This window comes from Mesoplodon mirus, assembly GCF_964341445.2.
Source record: "Mesoplodon mirus genome assembly, chromosome: 19".
NCBI lineage: Eukaryota > Metazoa > Chordata > Mammalia > Artiodactyla > Ziphiidae > Mesoplodon > Mesoplodon mirus.
In genome coordinates, this window is record NC_138995.1 from 37,868,371 (window position 1) to 37,884,806 (window position 16,436).

Consider the following 16,436-nt stretch of genomic DNA (forward strand, 5'->3'; position numbering starts at 1 on the left):
TGGTGGGAGAACAGGGGAGGAGGACAGCTGAGGAGTCACCCCCTTCCCATGTGCCAGCGTCCAGTGAGACTTAAGGGGTGTGCTTAGCTACAGCCCCCCTCCCCCAGAGCTCCCCCACTCCTGGAAGGTGGAAATAACATCTCCTACCCAGAGAGCATTAGGGATTGGCTACTGTTAGGTGCGCTACCCACTGGCCCCCACCCGAGGAGGAAGTTGGGTCAGTTATGTGATTCCCATTTTGCAGACAAGCTAATGGAGGCTCAGAGAAGCTAAGTGACTTGCCCGGGGTCACACAGCCCCAATCTGTAACCGTCTCAAGTTTTTCCAACTCAGCTCAAAACTCTTAGGTTCTCCTGTACCCCTCTTTGGCAATTTGTCCCTTTGACTTCAGTTGAGTCTCAAATGTAGATAATACCAGGAAGGAGCCGCCGAATCCCCCCCACCCCCCAGCCCCCCCGAGTGATCGTTTGGGGAAGGAGTAAGGAGCATCTGGAAGCTGGGCTGAGGGCAGGATGCTTTCACCTGTGGCTGGAGCAGAGCGTTTGCCTGCAGGAGCTGAGGATTGGAGGTGTGGAGTCAGGAGAAGGGGGGCCCCAGGCCTCGCTGTCTGGGGTTTGGGGGGCACGTGGTCGGTGGCCCCTCTGTCATCCTCTTCCTCTTCCATCTGAGCTGGGACTCAGCCCCGCTGGGAGGGAATCTGAGCTGCCAGGGACCTTCGTCGTCGCTCTGCCCTGTGACCCTCCGTGGCGCCGTGATGTAGCTGGCAGAGAACTCCCCTGTCCGTTCTCCCCTGGGCCTGGGTGGCAGACTCCCTGTCCCACTCTGTAACCTCAGGCACTAGATTCAACTCACTAGTCCTTAGTTTCCTCATCTGCAGGTGGGGATCAGCAGAGCTTCCTTAACTGACCTTGCGGTGACTGAAAGTTTTATCCAAGCGTGTTATTTTTATTTCTCCTTCAGCATACGGGGATATGGCAGGCCTGTAGGGTGGGGAGGAAAGTTGGGTGCTGGGTATTTTCGGGTGAATGGCAAAAGGCATCTACCTTGGAGGAATTCCCTGTGGTGGTGGGTGAGGGCAGGCAGTAAGTAAGGAGTTCTGCTTTGGTGACCCTCCATCTCCAGCTCTCTGGGACCCCACCCCTTCAGCAGCCTCCAGCTCTCTGGGACCCCGCCCCTTCAGCACTTACTGGTGCCAAATACACATTTGGTGGCGGGGGGGGGGGGGCTGGGGGGGAGGAGGAGGAAGGGCTGGGGAGGGCCCAGCTTACCCAGTGAGGGGGGCAATACGGGTGATCTTGTCATTTTACAGATGAGGAAACTGAGTCCAGCGGAAACCTGTTCCATGGCTGAGAGGGGACTCCAGCCCATTCTTCAGGGACGGGGGTGTGATTGGAGAGAAGCTAACACTTTGAGGGACACCCTGCAAATACCTTCCTGAGGTGACAGGCATCATAAGTAATCATAATTCCTGTGGGGTGGGGGCAGGAGGGGAGGGGTTGTAGGTCTCTCTAGGGTGAGTGCTTCCTGAAAGTTGGAACTGATTTTGGGGGGGCAGGGTGGCAGTGGAAAAGGGGGGAAATGTGAGGCCCAAGAGTGACAGGCCTATGCCCCGCCCCCCTTTTTTGCCCGCTTCCTTCCCAGAGGCCTCAGGGGCCTTCCCCAACCTTCCCTGGGGATGTGGGGTCTTCCCCCTCTCCCCTCTGAGAGGCTGTGAAAGGGTCCAGGGGTCAGCACCAAGGCCAGGGGGCCTGGCAGGAGGGTCCTGGGGTGTGGTGTGGGTACCCCGGGGTCCTGGGGGGGTCACCTTTGAGCCCCAGGCCCAGCCACCCTCAGAGTTCCTGCCCGCTCTCCCAGCTCTCCCCCGTGGCTGTCTTGATTCCTGGTCTCAAGAATGCGGAGGGCTGCTGGTGGGGGGAAGTTAATTGGAAACAGGAGAACATGGCATTCCTTTCTAGCCGGCCTGGGCCTGGAAAGCAGTGAGGGGCTGCCTTTCTCCCTCTCCCGCCCTGCAGGGGAGAGGTGGGTGGGGGAGCATGGTTCTCTCACCTCTGTCTCTTCGGGGTCTTTCCCCCACCAGGCTCCCTGACTCTTAGTGGAAACAGCAAGTTGCCTGTTTTACGTCCATGATGTAAAATGCTCTCCCACCAATCAGAATGACTTGCCCCCCTTTTTCACCAGGTCATATCCAAGTTTGTCCCCGCTCTCTGAGGGCGGAGGGCCCGTCTCAGTTGGCTCCCCAGCGTAGGCTGTGTCACACTAGAGACACATGGGAAATGTTTGGTTGACTGGTCCCCAAGGATTCCCTCCTCCTTCCTTCCCTAGACTTCTCCCCTGCCTGGGGTACCACCAATAGAGTTTTATCCCCATTGACTGAAGCCTTTGTGTCTCAGTGGCATGCAAGATCCCCCAACGGGAAAAGAGGAGGTTTTCTAAGACATTTCTCGTTTGGCGACAGTTTTGTGTCCTGAGTTTGCAGGTATTCATGGTGGCGGGGGATCTGTTGGCAGGAGAAGCTGGAGAGAGGGCCTGTCTGTCTGTAATTGTTCCCGATTAAACTTCCTGAGGGCCTACTGTGTGCCACGGACCTGGGGCCCAGTTATGATACTGGGACCCGATCCGGGAGAAGGCTCGAGAGAAGTGTTGTCTTCAAGGCTGCTGGGGGACTTTGATGCCTTCTGTCTGGGTGGTTTGCAAAGGCTCCAAGGGGGAAGCAGCTTCTTTCTCTCTTTCTCTTTTTTTCTAAGTGATACATCCACATGGGACAAATTCAAAACCTCAAACATAGTAAGTCTCCCCCTTTACCCTCCGGGGCATCCCTGGTCCCCCAACTCGCCTCCCCAGAGCACCTCCTCAATCCTGATGTTCTGTGCGCACACATTTATATACCTGTGTATGTCTTAAAAAATATTTATTTTGCACAGATGGTAGCCCCCTCTTCCCGTCGTTGTGCACGTTGCTTTTTTCACTTCATCTCCCTGGGAGATGTGCACAATACATGGAGGCGTTTCTTTGGCTTTTTCTCAGCTGCGTTGTATTCCTCAGTGTGGGCAAATCCTCCTTGACTCAACACGGATATGGAGGTGTTTCCTAAAGTTTCAGCGTGCAGAGCCAGAGGGCATGCATCCATTTGTCTTACTGGGAAGTGGGTATGCCAGCGGGGTGAACTCCTGGAGGCGGGATTGCTGGGTCAAGAGCCTGCGGTTTGTCATTCGGTCACTCTTGGGAGGCACCTGTGGAGCTGTATCTTGAAGGAAATCGTTTCCCCTCCTGTTCAAGTCACCCCACCCATCCATCCATTGTCTTTGCCTCTTGTGACCTCCTTGCCCCTTCCTTCCTGCCTGTGGCCTGCACCCTGTGCTTGCCACTTGGTGTAGAGGTCAAGGGTGGGGGCTCTGTTGATTCGAATCCCGGCTCTGCCGCTTGCTGGCTGAATGGATGCAGGCAGGGGGCTTGCTGGCTCTGGGCCTGAGTTGTCCCCTCTGTTAAATGGGTTCACCTCAGTACCTACTTTTGGAAAGGTTGTCGTGAGGATTAAATAATACCCATCAAGGTGCATGGGTAGCCTAGCTGAGTCATTCGGTGGAGGTGTCATCTGTCATTCTATGGCAGTTCTGTCTCCTGGGGTGAGGAGCCCCTTAATTCTGGGCTGTGAGCCCCCTTACTGGCAGGCAGGGGAGGGAATGCTGGCTTTTGCACTTACCTGCAGCGTGACCTTGGGCAAGCGATCCTTTTCTGGGTCTCGATTTCCTTGTCTGTAAAATGGGCCCATGATGGCTCCCTGGCAGGTGGGCTGTGAGGGCCGAAGGAGGCACCGCCCTCCCCAGCCGGGCGTGCAGTAGCTGTTCGGGAAGGAGCATCTGATGTTGCTGTTATTTTCACTATGGTTACTGTTCTCCTGTGGGCCCCACGCTGACTTCGCCACTCTGAAAGCTCTCCATTGTCTTCCTGAAAGGCACATAGGGAACACTGTTGGCATTCTAAACCGCACAGCAGCGGAGGGCACAGGGCAGGCTGCTGCGGCGGCATGGCCCTGGGGACAGACAGGGCTGTCCTGCTCTGGGTCTCGCTTTCCTCATCTGGAAGAACGGCTGTGATGGGAGACCTACCTGTGTGCTCACGGATGTTCAGTGCTTAACACAGTGCCTGACATATCACAAGTGCTCAGAAAATGTCCGTGGCTGTGATGGTGGTGGTGGTGGTGGTGGTGATGGTGTTGGTGGTGATGATGGTCATGATGGTGGTGATGATGATGATGATGATGATGGAGAGAAATCTCCTGTGGAATTAGATACCTGCGTCCTTGCCTCCTTCCCCTAAAACCCCGGGCAGTCAATGTTGGCATTTTAATCAGAGGGAAGGTTCCAAGGCAATCAAATACCCTTTGGGCCTCAGTTTCCTCATCTGTAACAGAACTCATGGGGTCTTTGTGAAGCTTAAATGAGTGAAGATGTAGAAAGCTTTTAAGACAGGCCCCGGCTTGCAGGAGTGCGGTGAAAATTCACTTTGCTTGTTATTAGTTAAATTTTTTATCATGGAAATTTTAAAGTACCTACCAAGAGTTGAGAGAATAAAATAATCAACCCCTGTGTACCCATCGCCAGCTTCACCAATTTTCCGCTGATCCCTCCTCCCCCCCCCACCCCCCGCGCCACCCTGCACTTTCTTTTCCCTTTTCTGCTGGAGTACATTTAAGCAAATTCCAGATAGCATATCAGTTCAATTGTATCATTATCGTTACTAATGGTGTTATTATTTTTGGTATCCAGAATCTGTTTCATCACCTCCGGGTTCTATCCTGTTCTGTGCTGGAAGAGACATTAGGCCCATTTCATAGATTGGGGAAATCGAGGCTGCAGGCCGTAAACTTTGGTCAGTTTGTCCTTGATCTGTGTTCCCATCCTGTCTTGGCCAGCCCAGGCTTTGCACCTTGGTGGCTGTTTCTGATCACACGGGCTTGGGGATTTATGCCTGGATGTGGGTTCTGATATTCTGTGCAGAAATCACAGTCAGAGAAGGTGGGCCAGTGGCAGGGGAATGGACAGATGACCCCGGCAGTGAGGGGTTACTGGGTCAGCCGCCCGGGTTCGAGTCCTCTTTCTGCCCCTTCTAACCTTGTGACTTGGGGGCAAGTTACTTCCTTTCCCTAATTCCAGATTAGAGAACCAGAAGTACAGGAATAATAAATCGATGCTTCTTTCAAGAGCTTTTGCATCAGTTAAATCAGGTCCTGAGTGGAAAAGTGTTTTGCAAGTGCCTGGCTCAGAGTAAGCGCTCTGCAGAAGGTAGCAGTCACCATTGTCACTGTAGTTAGTTATCAGTTCCGTGGAGGCTGTAACCAAACGCTCCTTCCAGGGGTAAGAGGGTCAGAGGAAGGGTTATATCCCTGGAGCCCCTGACCAGGCCTGGCTGCCTTAATCCCCCGCTTTTGCTCACTCCATCCTCTATAATTCTCCTTCAAAGTGTTTCTTGTCCTTCGAGGGGCTGGAGGGGGCTGTTGGCTTCTAGGTAACCACCCCCCCCAGCCTCCTGTGTCCCCTATGTCCCATCCTGGCAGCCTTGGGTGCAGAGTGAGGGAGGACCATCTCTATGGCTGTGGGACCCTCGTTAATGACCCCTGGGGCCCTGGAGGGAGCCCCGGTGGCCTCCGCAGCTTGGAGGTGAAGGGCGGTCCATTCCTCCAGGACACCTGCAGATCGAAGGTGCCTGGAGCCCCCTTTCCAGAGGATGGATGCCGCCCTGCCTCTCGTCCACTATGTGGTACTGGGCAGGCTGTTGCTCGCAGCTGCTCACGGGATGATTGTGGCGGGTGGCTAGATTGTAACCTCCCTCCTGTCCTTCAAGGCACCTCACCCATCTTCGAACACCAAGCCCTCCAGGCTAGGTGACGGGGGCCCCCGGCAGAGTTCTCAGCTCTTTACCCTCTCAGGCCAGGCTCCCCTCGGCCTAGCAGGCTCTGGCCACGGTGGCCTCACTTCTCTCCCCAGAACATGCCCAGTGCCCTCCCGCTTTTGTGGACATGCATCCCCCGGTTTGTTTTTTTTTTTTTTTTTTTGGCGGTACATGGGCCTCTCACTGTTGCGGCCTCTCCCGTTGCGGAGCACAGGCTCCGGACGCGCAGGCTCAGTGGCCATGGCTCACAGGCCCAGGCGCTCCGTGGCACATGGGATCCTCCCGGACCGAGGCACGAACCCGCATCCCCTGCATCGGCAGGCAGACTCTCAACCACTGCGCCACCAGGGAAGCCCCCATGCATCCCCTTTCACAGAAAGTTTTGTGTGTGTGTGTGTATGTGTGTATGTATTTCTCCCCCAACCTCTCATTGAGTGTAATTGGCATACAATGAAATACACAGATTAAGGGTGCTTCTCCATGAGTGTTGCCAAACCATAGCAGCGTGTGTAATCCACACCCCATCGAGATCCAGAGCGTTCGCATCGCAGCCAAAAAGTTCCTTTGTGCCCCTTCACCGTCAACACCCCCTCCCAGAGCAGCGGGTCACTGGCCCGCTGCTCGTTTATCCTGTTGTGGATCTGCCTTGCCTCTTCTTGAATCTCGCAGACGTGTGTGGTCCTTTGGGTTGAGCACCTCAGCTCAGCATCACTGTTTTGAGATTTAGCCTTTTTATCACTGAGCAGGAGTCCTTGGGAAGGCTTTACCTCCTTTCTCTCGGGAGAGAGAAATCTGCCCCCCCCGCCCCCCCTTGAAGTCTCATCATCCCATTTGTCTCTCCCCTGGGTGCCCTTCCCAGCCTCAGCTTCCGGCCTAGGGACGCTCTCCCATTTCACTGCTCCACCCCTCGTAGGCCCATTGGGATGTAGGTGTCCCGTGAGCTTTTCTTCAGGCCTGGCTTTCTCACTAGATTCTATAAACTACAGAAGGAGGGAAATGATGTGCCCCGTGTTCTCAGCTCCTGGTGTGCAGTAGGAATCGTGTAAGGTTTGTTGCCTGACTCACTGACTGACTGAAGGATGGACATGTCACAGGCATGGAGAAAGGGAGCAGAGAGCCTGTGCTTGCGGTCGCTATTCTGTTTCTTAAAAAGTGTGACCCACCTACTTCCAAAGCACCAAAAATGCCAATCTCGGGGTGCCACGCATCTCCTGGGAGTCCTGGTGGGTAGGGCCCGAGAGGCCCCCAGCCAGGCTCAGCTGCCTTCATTGCCCCCCCCCGGGCCCATCCCCCCACCACTTTTATCAAGCCCGACCCCTGAGTGGTTCCTTGGCTCAGGAAGCCCAGCCCTCAAAGCTGCAGGGCTCTGCCTGCAGTGGCAAAGCTCCACCGGCAGGCCCCTCACCCAGGACAGGCAGCCATGGGTCTCCCAACTGCACTTGACACTTGGTCCATGGACATTGCCCATCCTGCCCTAGCCACCTCCCCACTGCCCAGTACTCGCTCCCTCAGTGTCTTCAGAGACGGAGTGAATCAGGGCCCATGGGACAGGTCAGGACTGCCCACTGCTCAGCAGGGAGACTGAGGCTGGAGGGGGGCGCTCAAGTGCTGCCCTCCTCAGTTCAGCCAGGACTGGAAGCCACACATGCTGTGTTCACACAAGCCATTTGCTGTAAGTTACGCCTCCTTTTACAGAGATGCTAAAATGGGCAAAGACTCAGGTCTCGAAGTTGATAAAAATGTCCGGGAAACTTCTGCTCCGTCTTTGCCTCTGGTTTCTGTGGCCCTTCCGGGCTGCCTGTGCTTTGCCACCTAAAGTCTCAAAGCTGTTCCGTGAGGAGCTGTTTTCCTTTGTCAGATTTCTGTCTCCTTAGCTGGACCAGCAGAATTCCCTGACATCTGCCCAGCCCTTGCCCGTCCCCGAGCCCGTCCCCCTTCCACAGTCCTATTTTTTCTTTGCGACCTTTAAGGGGCAGGGAGTCGTGTGTGCATTGGTCACAGGGGACACTGAGCCAACTTCTGGGCCTGAAGAGCCCCCGGCCAGACTCTGTAGCAGAATAGGGAGATTTATTTAAGGGAGTTCCTAACAGAAGTCTGCTTTAAGCAAATGAACAGTAAACTATATATACCCACACACATACATTAATATATGTTACATATTATTATACTTTATGTAATAATTTAGTGGTAAATTTAAACTTAGCAGTATAATAGGCATGTAGTAAATGTGTATATTATATACACATATATGCAAGTGCATATGTGTATATATATATATCTATATATATCTATCTGTATAAGATTCCCTTGTATTCTCATTTCCTTCCCTGGCCCAGTGCCCTGGCAAATTGTTCTGTGCCCTGGCAAATTGTTTGCTTTGTGTGGTGGATTTTTGCTTTCTACAGAGGATCCTGCTGTATTTCTCTTTCTGAGTCTTTGTCGCCCAACACCCACTCTCAGGCCTCCTGTGTTGCTACTTGTGCATCTTGTCTGTTGCTTCTCCTGGCTGTGGGACTCCGTGCGGTGCAGTTTTCATGGTTTGCTTAGAATTTTCCCAAGGGCCAGACCCCTGGGTTGCCTTCCTTTCCCAGTTACAGTGGGAGGTGAAGTGCCTTGTCCAAGGTTACACAGCTAGCTGCTGGCAGAGCAGGGATGTGAATCCAGGCGCATTGTACTGGTTAATTCAGACCCACATAGCAGGCCTCCCTTGTGCCGGGCCTCAGAGCTCTGCACTCGGGACAGGGGAGGGGGGTAAACCCAAAACACACCCATCCTCCCTGCAAGATGAGATCAGTGTCTCAGGAGTGTCAGCTGGGCTGGTGAAGGCCAGGAGGAGGCATTGCTTGTGGGGTATGTTGGTGCATCAGGGCAGGCTTCCTGGAGGAGAGGGCTTCTGGGGGCAGGCTTTGGGCTCCATGCCATTTCTAGCAGAGAGAAACCTGGGATGCTTTGCACAAAGGCCAGTTGAAGCTTCACGGGGAAAGAGGACCCAGGACACTGGGGCTGAGATCTGGGGTGCTGTGGTTTTGTTGATGGGAGATAAGGGAAGGAGGGAGTCCAGGATGATCCAAAGTCACTGGCCTGAGCAACTGAGTGGATGCAGGTGCCCTTTCTTGAGATGCTGTAGTGGTGTCTATAGTTTGGGGAACACAAACCCCAGAGAGTAAAGCTCCAGCACCCTCTCGGCTGGTGGTGAGGTGCAGACGGAATGAATGAATGAACTGGAGGCATCATGAGTGAGAGACGGTGACATGGAGTGATCACTGAAGTCCCAGGGATGGGGATGATTCCCCAGGGAGAGGACAGGAGAGGGTGGAGAGTCAACTTAGGCGGGCCACCCACGTGTAGGGAGGGGTGGGAGCTTCTTTGGCCAAAACAGAGAAAGGGAGGAGGAGCAGGATAAGGCAGGATCAGCTTCTCAGGAACAAAGGGGGAGAGTTTTTAGAAAGGTTTAACTTCCATGGACCTGAGGACAGGCTTCCTGGGTTGGATGAGGCTGTTGTGGAAGCAAAGGTTTCCTGGGTTTGATGGGTATGTAGGGGCGGAAGCCAGACTGGAATATGGTGAGGAGTCATGAGAGAAGGATGGCTTCGTGGATGGATGGATGGATGGATGGATGGACGGATGGACGGACAGAAGGCAGGCAGATGGAGCTCTTGGCAGCCAGAGATTGGAAAAAAAAATCCTGCTACCCTTTATGGCTCCCTAGTGCCCTCAGGTGAAAGTCTAATCTCACCTCCCCCCACAGAGCCCCATTAGTCTGGCCTGGGCTTATCTCCTTGACCTCATCTCCTGCCCTTTCACCTTGCTTTCTTCCCACACCCAGCTTGTTCCTGCCTCCCCACCTTTGCCCTTGCCTCTACTTGCCATGATCTTCTCCCATTCCTTCCTGTCTTTGGGCTCCTCGTCCTGTCCTGCAGGCCTCTGCTTAAATACCACCTCCTCTGGGAAGCCTTCCTTGACGACCCTGTCCAACTTTCTCCATGTCATGCGGTTTGCTTCTGTGTGAGGATTCATCCCCCGGACCTGACTGGGAATGCGTCCAGACTCAGTATTCACTGCATGAGTGAGGGACCAGGCTTAGAGAGTTTTAGGATCTGAGCAGGCTTAGAGAAAAGGAAAGGAGCAAAGGAAGATTCTAGAAGAAGAGGGAGGAGGTGGGGTGGTGGGTTGGGCTCAAGAGTGAAGCTTCCTTACAGGTCAGGAGGTGAGGAAGAGAGGGGTGTGAAGGCAGAAGAAAGATGTTTGTGCAGTTGGGAAGGAGTTCAGGAGGCCAGTGCAAAGCTGCTTGGAGACAGGAGGGGGTGGCAGGAGGTGGGGGGCGGGAGCGGGGGAGGCCGGTGGTATTGCCAGCTGTTGGGAGGGCGAGAGCTTTGGCCGTCCTGCCCCAGCTGGGAGAGGCAGCCGCCTTTTATCTTTTCCAGGACAAGGTCTTAAGAGCACGAGGTGGTCCTTAGTGTGGGGGAAGGAGGGCTCAGGTCCTTTGGGGAACCTGCTCGGAGGCCTCCGACCTTTCCCCCAGAGAAACGCATGCTTGACTCTACATCGCAACCTTTGGCGGAGGATTTCAGGGGTGTTGTGGATCCAGTTAGGAGCTTTCCACAGCTCATGACCGTAGCAAGAATAATAATAACAGCCCACACGGCCATGGGCACCAGTCTAGGGCCCTCACAAGTCCTGACTCAGTTACTCACGTTAGGACCTTAGGAGGTAGGTGCAGTGAGCATCCCCATTTTACAGATGAGGAAACTGAGGCACTGGGCGGTTAAGTGACTTGCCCAGAGTCACACATCTGCTAAAGGGTATACTGGGGATCCCCCACCCCACCCTGGGGGTCGCAGTCTGGCCCCAAAGCCCAGGCTTTTAGCCATAAAGCCTCACTGTTTGCTTGTTACAGGGACCAGGACTGAAAGCCCACAGTCAGGAAGTTGCCTTTGCCCCGCCCCCCTCCACTCCGCTTTTTGCCCTGGGATCCAGCTTGGGTCTCAGCTTAGCCAGTGGAGGCCCCGGCTCAGCAGGGTGCCGTCCCACCCTCCTCTTTCCCTTTTTACCCTCCGTGGTGTCTTCATTAACATAACTGTGGCGCCCCCAGCTTCCTCGGATGTGTTTGTGAGTTTGTGAGGGAACCCCGGTGGGTGACTGACAGGGAGACCTGCAAGGAAGGGGTCAGGACCCCGGAGGCAGATCTGGCCTGGAGGCAGCTGCGGGACTCGGAGCAGGGGCCCACCACCTCTCGCAGCCTCAGTTTCCCCATCAGCGAGGGGGGGGGCCTGATGCCTTCCTCTCGGAGGTTTCATAGATGACGTCACATGTCAACAGATGTGCTGCAAATTTATGGCAGTAAGCAGCTTCCGAGGTGTGTCAACATTCAGAATATTTCAGACCACAGCGCAGGCTGCAGTGAGGTGGAACAGCCCTCAGCCAGGCAGGGCAGCTCCCCTTCCCCAAATAGGCTAAAGATTTCTGCAGCAAATACTATTCCTGCTGCTAATATATCTGTGGCTGTTCTACACTAAGAAGGATACATAAGGATAGTCATTGCAGGTTAGCTTTTGCCCCACAGTGAGTAAAGGGGAAAACAAAGGGATGGTTTTTAGAGATTTTTGGAGGTTGGAATTGCAGATATGGGGTTGTAGATCGAGATGATCTGGGACATGGTGGGATGTCTGTGGCGTTTCATTGAGATAAGGTACCGCCTGGCACTTAATAAGCCCGTTGTAAGTGCTGGCTGCTATTATTATCACTGACCAGCCTTTAGTCTGTACCTACTAAGTCTGTGCAGACAGATTGGGCTGTGTTGCAGATCAACAGTTTCTCAAACTTGAACGTGCACACGAATCCCTTGGGGAGCCTGTTCAAATGCGGGGTCTGATTCAGCGGGTCTGTGGCAGGCGTGAGACTCTGCATTTCTAGCAGGCTCCCAGGGGACACTGAGGCCGCTCCTTTGAGTAGCAAGGGGTAGAGTGGCTTCCGGACGATTTCCGAGTTGCTTCAAGGGCCCTGCACTGGATGCGGAGGCTAAGATCAGATTCCTTAACTCTTTGGGGTTTGCCAGTTTGAGGGCAGATCTGTATGAATTAATTCGACACGGAAAAAAGTCATATATAACACTATGAAAGTCTTTTCACTGTCCCCTTGTCCTGCCCTCTCCAGAGGAGCCCTATGTGAGGAGTTTGGGTGCATTCTTTCTACCCCTCTATTCTGTGCATACATTTTTTTCCTCTTGCTCACACGTACCATATGAATTATTCTACAGCTTGCTTTTTAACTTGAACAAGTGTCTTAGAATTATTTCCATGGCAGCAATCTAGAGCTCCACTCTTTTTTTTAAATTGAAGTATAGTTGATTTACAATGTTGTGTTAATTTCTGCTGTACAGCAAAGTGATTCAGTTATACATATATATTTACATTCTTTTTCATAGTCTTTTCCATTGTGGTTTATTACAGAATATTGAATACAGTTCCTTGTGCTATACAGTAGGACCTTGTTTTTTTTTTAAATATTTAATTAATTAATTAATTAATTAATTTTTGGCTTTGTCAGGTCTTAGTTGTGGCACATGAGCTCTTCACTGTGGTGCATGGGCCTCTCTCTCCAGTTGTGGCACGCGGGCTCCAGAGCACGTGGGCTCAGTAGTTGCCGCGCACACGGGCTTAGGTGTGGTGTGCGGGCTTAGTTGCCCCAAGGCATGTGGGATCCTAGCTCCCCGACCAGGGATCGAACCCACGTCCTCTGCACTGGACAGCAGATTCTTAACCACTGGACCACTAGGGAAGTCCCCAAGAGCTTGTTTTTTTTGTTGTTGTTGTTTTTGTTTGTTTGTTCATTTGTTTTTTAAGTTTTTTTTGTGTGTGTGGCTGCACTGTGCCGCACGTGGGATCTTAGTTCCCCAACCCGGGATCAAACCCACATCCCCTGCATTGGAAGCACAGAGTCTTAACCACTGGACCGCTGGGGAAGTCCCAGGACCTTGTTGTTTATCCATTCTGTATATAATAGTTTGCATCTGCTAATCCTAAACTCCCAATTCGTCCGTCCCCCACCCCTCCCCCCAGAACCCGTTCTTCTAGCAAACTAAAGGAGGAGTAGTATTCCATAATTTATTTAACCTCTACTCTATGGATTTTTTTTTTTTTTGGTTCGAACTTTGACTGTGAGCCTATATATGTCTTTATATTTAAAGTGTGCTTACATTTAAAGTGTGTCTCTTGCAGACAGCAAATAGTCTATGTCCTTTTGATGATTGGAATGTCGAGACCAGTGCTGTCCAGTAAGAAAATCCTAGCCACTTATACGTTACTTAAAATTTTCTAGTAGCCACAGGAGAAAGAAATAGGGAAAATTAATGTGAATATATTTTATGCAACCTGTTATATACAGAATACTATTATTTCAACACGTAATCAGTCTAGAAGTCACTAATGAGATATTTTACAGTCTTTTTTATTGTGGTAAAATGCACGTGACCTAAAATTTCCCATTTTCACCATTCTTAAGTGCACAATTCAGTGGCATTATGTATATTTGCAATGTTGTGTAACCGTCACCACTCTCCATTTCCAGAACTTGTTCATCCTTCCATACAGAAACTGTGCCCCTTAAACAATAATTCCCCATCCCCCTCTCCGACCACCTACTGGTAACCTCCATTCTACTTTCTTTCTCTATGAATTTGACCACTTCTTCCTCATATAAGTGGAATCATACAGTATTTATCCTTCTGTGTCTGGCTTATTTCACTTACCATAATGTCTTCAAGGATAGTCATCACATTCGTAGCATCTATCAGAATCTCCTTCCTTTTTAAGGCCGAATACTATTCCATTGTCTGAATAGACCACACCGTGTTTATCCATCCAATAATAGACAGACACTTGGGTTATTTCCACCTTTTGGATATTGTGAATAGCGCTGCTATAAACATTGGCATACAAGAATCTGAGTCTGCCTTCAGTGCTTTTGGATATACACCTAGGAATGGAGTCGCTTGGTCATCTGGTAATTCTCTTTTTAACTTTGTTTGTTTGTTTGTTTTGCGGTACACGGGCCTCTCACTGTTGTGGCCTCTCCGGTTGCGGAGCACAGGCTCCGGACGCGCAGGCCCAGCGGCCATGGCTCACGGGCCCAGCCGCCCCGCGGCATGTGGGATCTTCCCGGACCGGGACACAAACCCGTGTCTCCTGCATTGGCAGGCGGCTCTCAACCACTGCGCCACCAGGGAAGCCCTCTTTTTAACTTTTTGAGGAATCACTGTTGTCCACGGTGGCTGCACCATTTCACATTCCCACGAGTAATGCACAAGGCTTCCGATTTCTCCACATCCTCGCCAACACGTGTTGTACACTGTTTCCCGCCTTCCATCCCGCACTGAGTTTTTGAAATCCAGTGTGTGTTTTCCACTCAGAACATCTTATTGGACTAGCTCCGTTCCCAGGGCTGGGCAGTCACATGAGGCCTCTCTGAGTGGACGGTGCAGGGTTAGACCGTTCGTATTTGCCCTCATTAGTGATGTGGCTGCATTGAAATCTTCTATCTTACTGTTCATTTTTGGTTTATCCCTGGTGTTCTTTGTTCCTTATTCTCTCGTTTCCTGCCTCCTTTAGATTAATTGAGTAATTTGGCCTTCCATCTTATCTCCATTAGGAGCTGATTCATGCTACCTCTTTATTACTCTGGAGTTTCCATTCTGCGTCTTTGACCAGGACCTGGGCTCTGCTCCTGAGTGAGATGGGAGCCATGGCAGGCTTTTGAGCAGGGGAGTGACCCGACCTGGCATTTTTGTATCCACATCTGCAGTTGCTTGTGCAGGAGCGTTTCTACTGGCCAGATTCCTGGAAGAGGACTTGCTAAGGCCAAGGGAAGCGTGTGCTGAGGTTTGAGGAGGCCCTGGCAAATGGCATTCCAGAAAGGCCTCACTGTTCTCATCCCTTGCAAAGAGCAGCCAGAATTTACCGAGTGACTGCTTGGTGCCAGGCCCTAGAGATGCTGGCGAGAATCAGCCCAAGTCCTGCTACTTAAATAACTCTTGGTCCTGGAAACGCAGGGCAGTCTCTGGAGTGGCCTCTGAGCTCAAAGGAAGGTGAAGCTTTCGGAGGAACCAAAAAAGGAGAGGCCAGAGGCTATTCTAGGTGGCAGAAGGAGGCCTGGCACAGCCCTGGTGCGAGCTCTGGCTGGACCAAGAAGTGGAGTGTATTGGCCTGGAGACTGCGTGTGTGGGCCCCCCATCCATGTGGGACATAGCGAGGTACAGCTAAGGAGTAAAATAATAGCACCTCCCCCTTGGGGCTTGTCTGGGAGGGTTCAGCAGGAAGCAGACAGCACACGGTTGTTGTTTGGCTAACTTATCCCCGCTGGGAGGGGATCAGTATCAGGGACGGGGCGGCCTGACCTAGGGACAGGCATGATCCATGCTTTGGACATGTTTAGGCCCTGTGGCAGATAGACTTGGACTTGGAGCCCCAGCTGTCTCCTTCTTCAGGCCAGCTGCGCCAGGCCTCTGTTAAAAGAGGATACATAACAGTAGAAGCTGCTTCTCAGGAGAGTGATGAGGGTCAGGCAATGAGACGGCCACCCCATGGAGCGCAGGGGCCTCCTGGACCAGAGTAGGGTTCCGTGAAGGTTAGCCACTAGTATTATTATTGCTGCTGCTGCTGCCGTCGTTGTTGTTGATGTAAGGCTTACAGGCACCAGCCAGATCCTTCCAGACCCGCCCCCCCAGGACTGAGACCCCTGGAGAAATGAGGTCGGTTGCTCAGGGTCAGGAAATCGCAGAGCAGGGATTTGAAGCCAGGTGTGTCTGGCCTGAGCTCAGGGGCTCCCTGCTTCCAGGCCTTGGGGGAGCCTTGGGCTTAGCACAAAGACTCTTCCCTTCTTAGATCAACCAGGGAGCAAGGCGTGCTATCACAGTGACACCACCTCCATCAGTGATGATAAGGGCAGCTCGCCCGCTGTGACTCAACAGGCAGCAGGACCTGACCCGAAGCCAAGCTATTCGTAGTCTGTCTTTGCTCTCCATGTGAATATTCATACATTTGGCTGCAGAAATATTAGTGTTTGATTACTGGGTGGCGTCTCAGAGCTGGCTGTGGGTGTTCCGCCATAGACAGGTGCGCATCCCAGCACCTGGCAAAGTCTGGAAAAGAATCTGCTTTTCGGAAAGCATCTCCCCTCAAAGGTTTCGAATAAAGGCTCTTGGACCCCTTAGAATATATATTCTGTCTCGCGCTTGCCCACCCCCCAGGGTGCGTGTTGCCTGTACTGTTTGGCGACGTTGGATGGTGTTTACTATTCAGATTCCGCGCTCCTTGCTAGACGATGCGGAACAAGCAGCCGCATCGGGCCTTCATGGGCTCCAAAGGCGAGGAAGCCGGGTGGGTGGTAGGAGTGGGCAGGGAGGTTTCTGGAAGCCTGTTCCCTGAAAGCTGGGAGCCTGGAGTCTGTGTTGCGCTGTGACTGGTGATGAGGGAGGAAGGGGGAACGTGATGATGGGCCAGACTGGGGCCTGCCCTGTGACAGGATGCTCCTGCGCAGCTGGACACTGTGTC

The 16,436-nt window shown here is 52.6% G+C and overlaps 1 protein-coding gene across 1 annotated transcript in view; it reads left to right on the top strand.

The window, feature by feature from the left end:
* Positions 1-1,393: 1,393 nt before the first annotated feature.
* Positions 1,394-16,436, top strand: part of LOC309795682 (BRD4-interacting chromatin-remodeling complex-associated protein-like) — a 58,947-nt gene continuing 43,904 nt past the window's right edge. Inside the window, exon 1 of the transcript XR_014292330.1 lies at positions 1,394-1,439. The gene's annotated coding sequence lies outside the window, so the exon portion shown is untranslated. The remainder of the gene's footprint in view (positions 1,440-16,436) is intronic.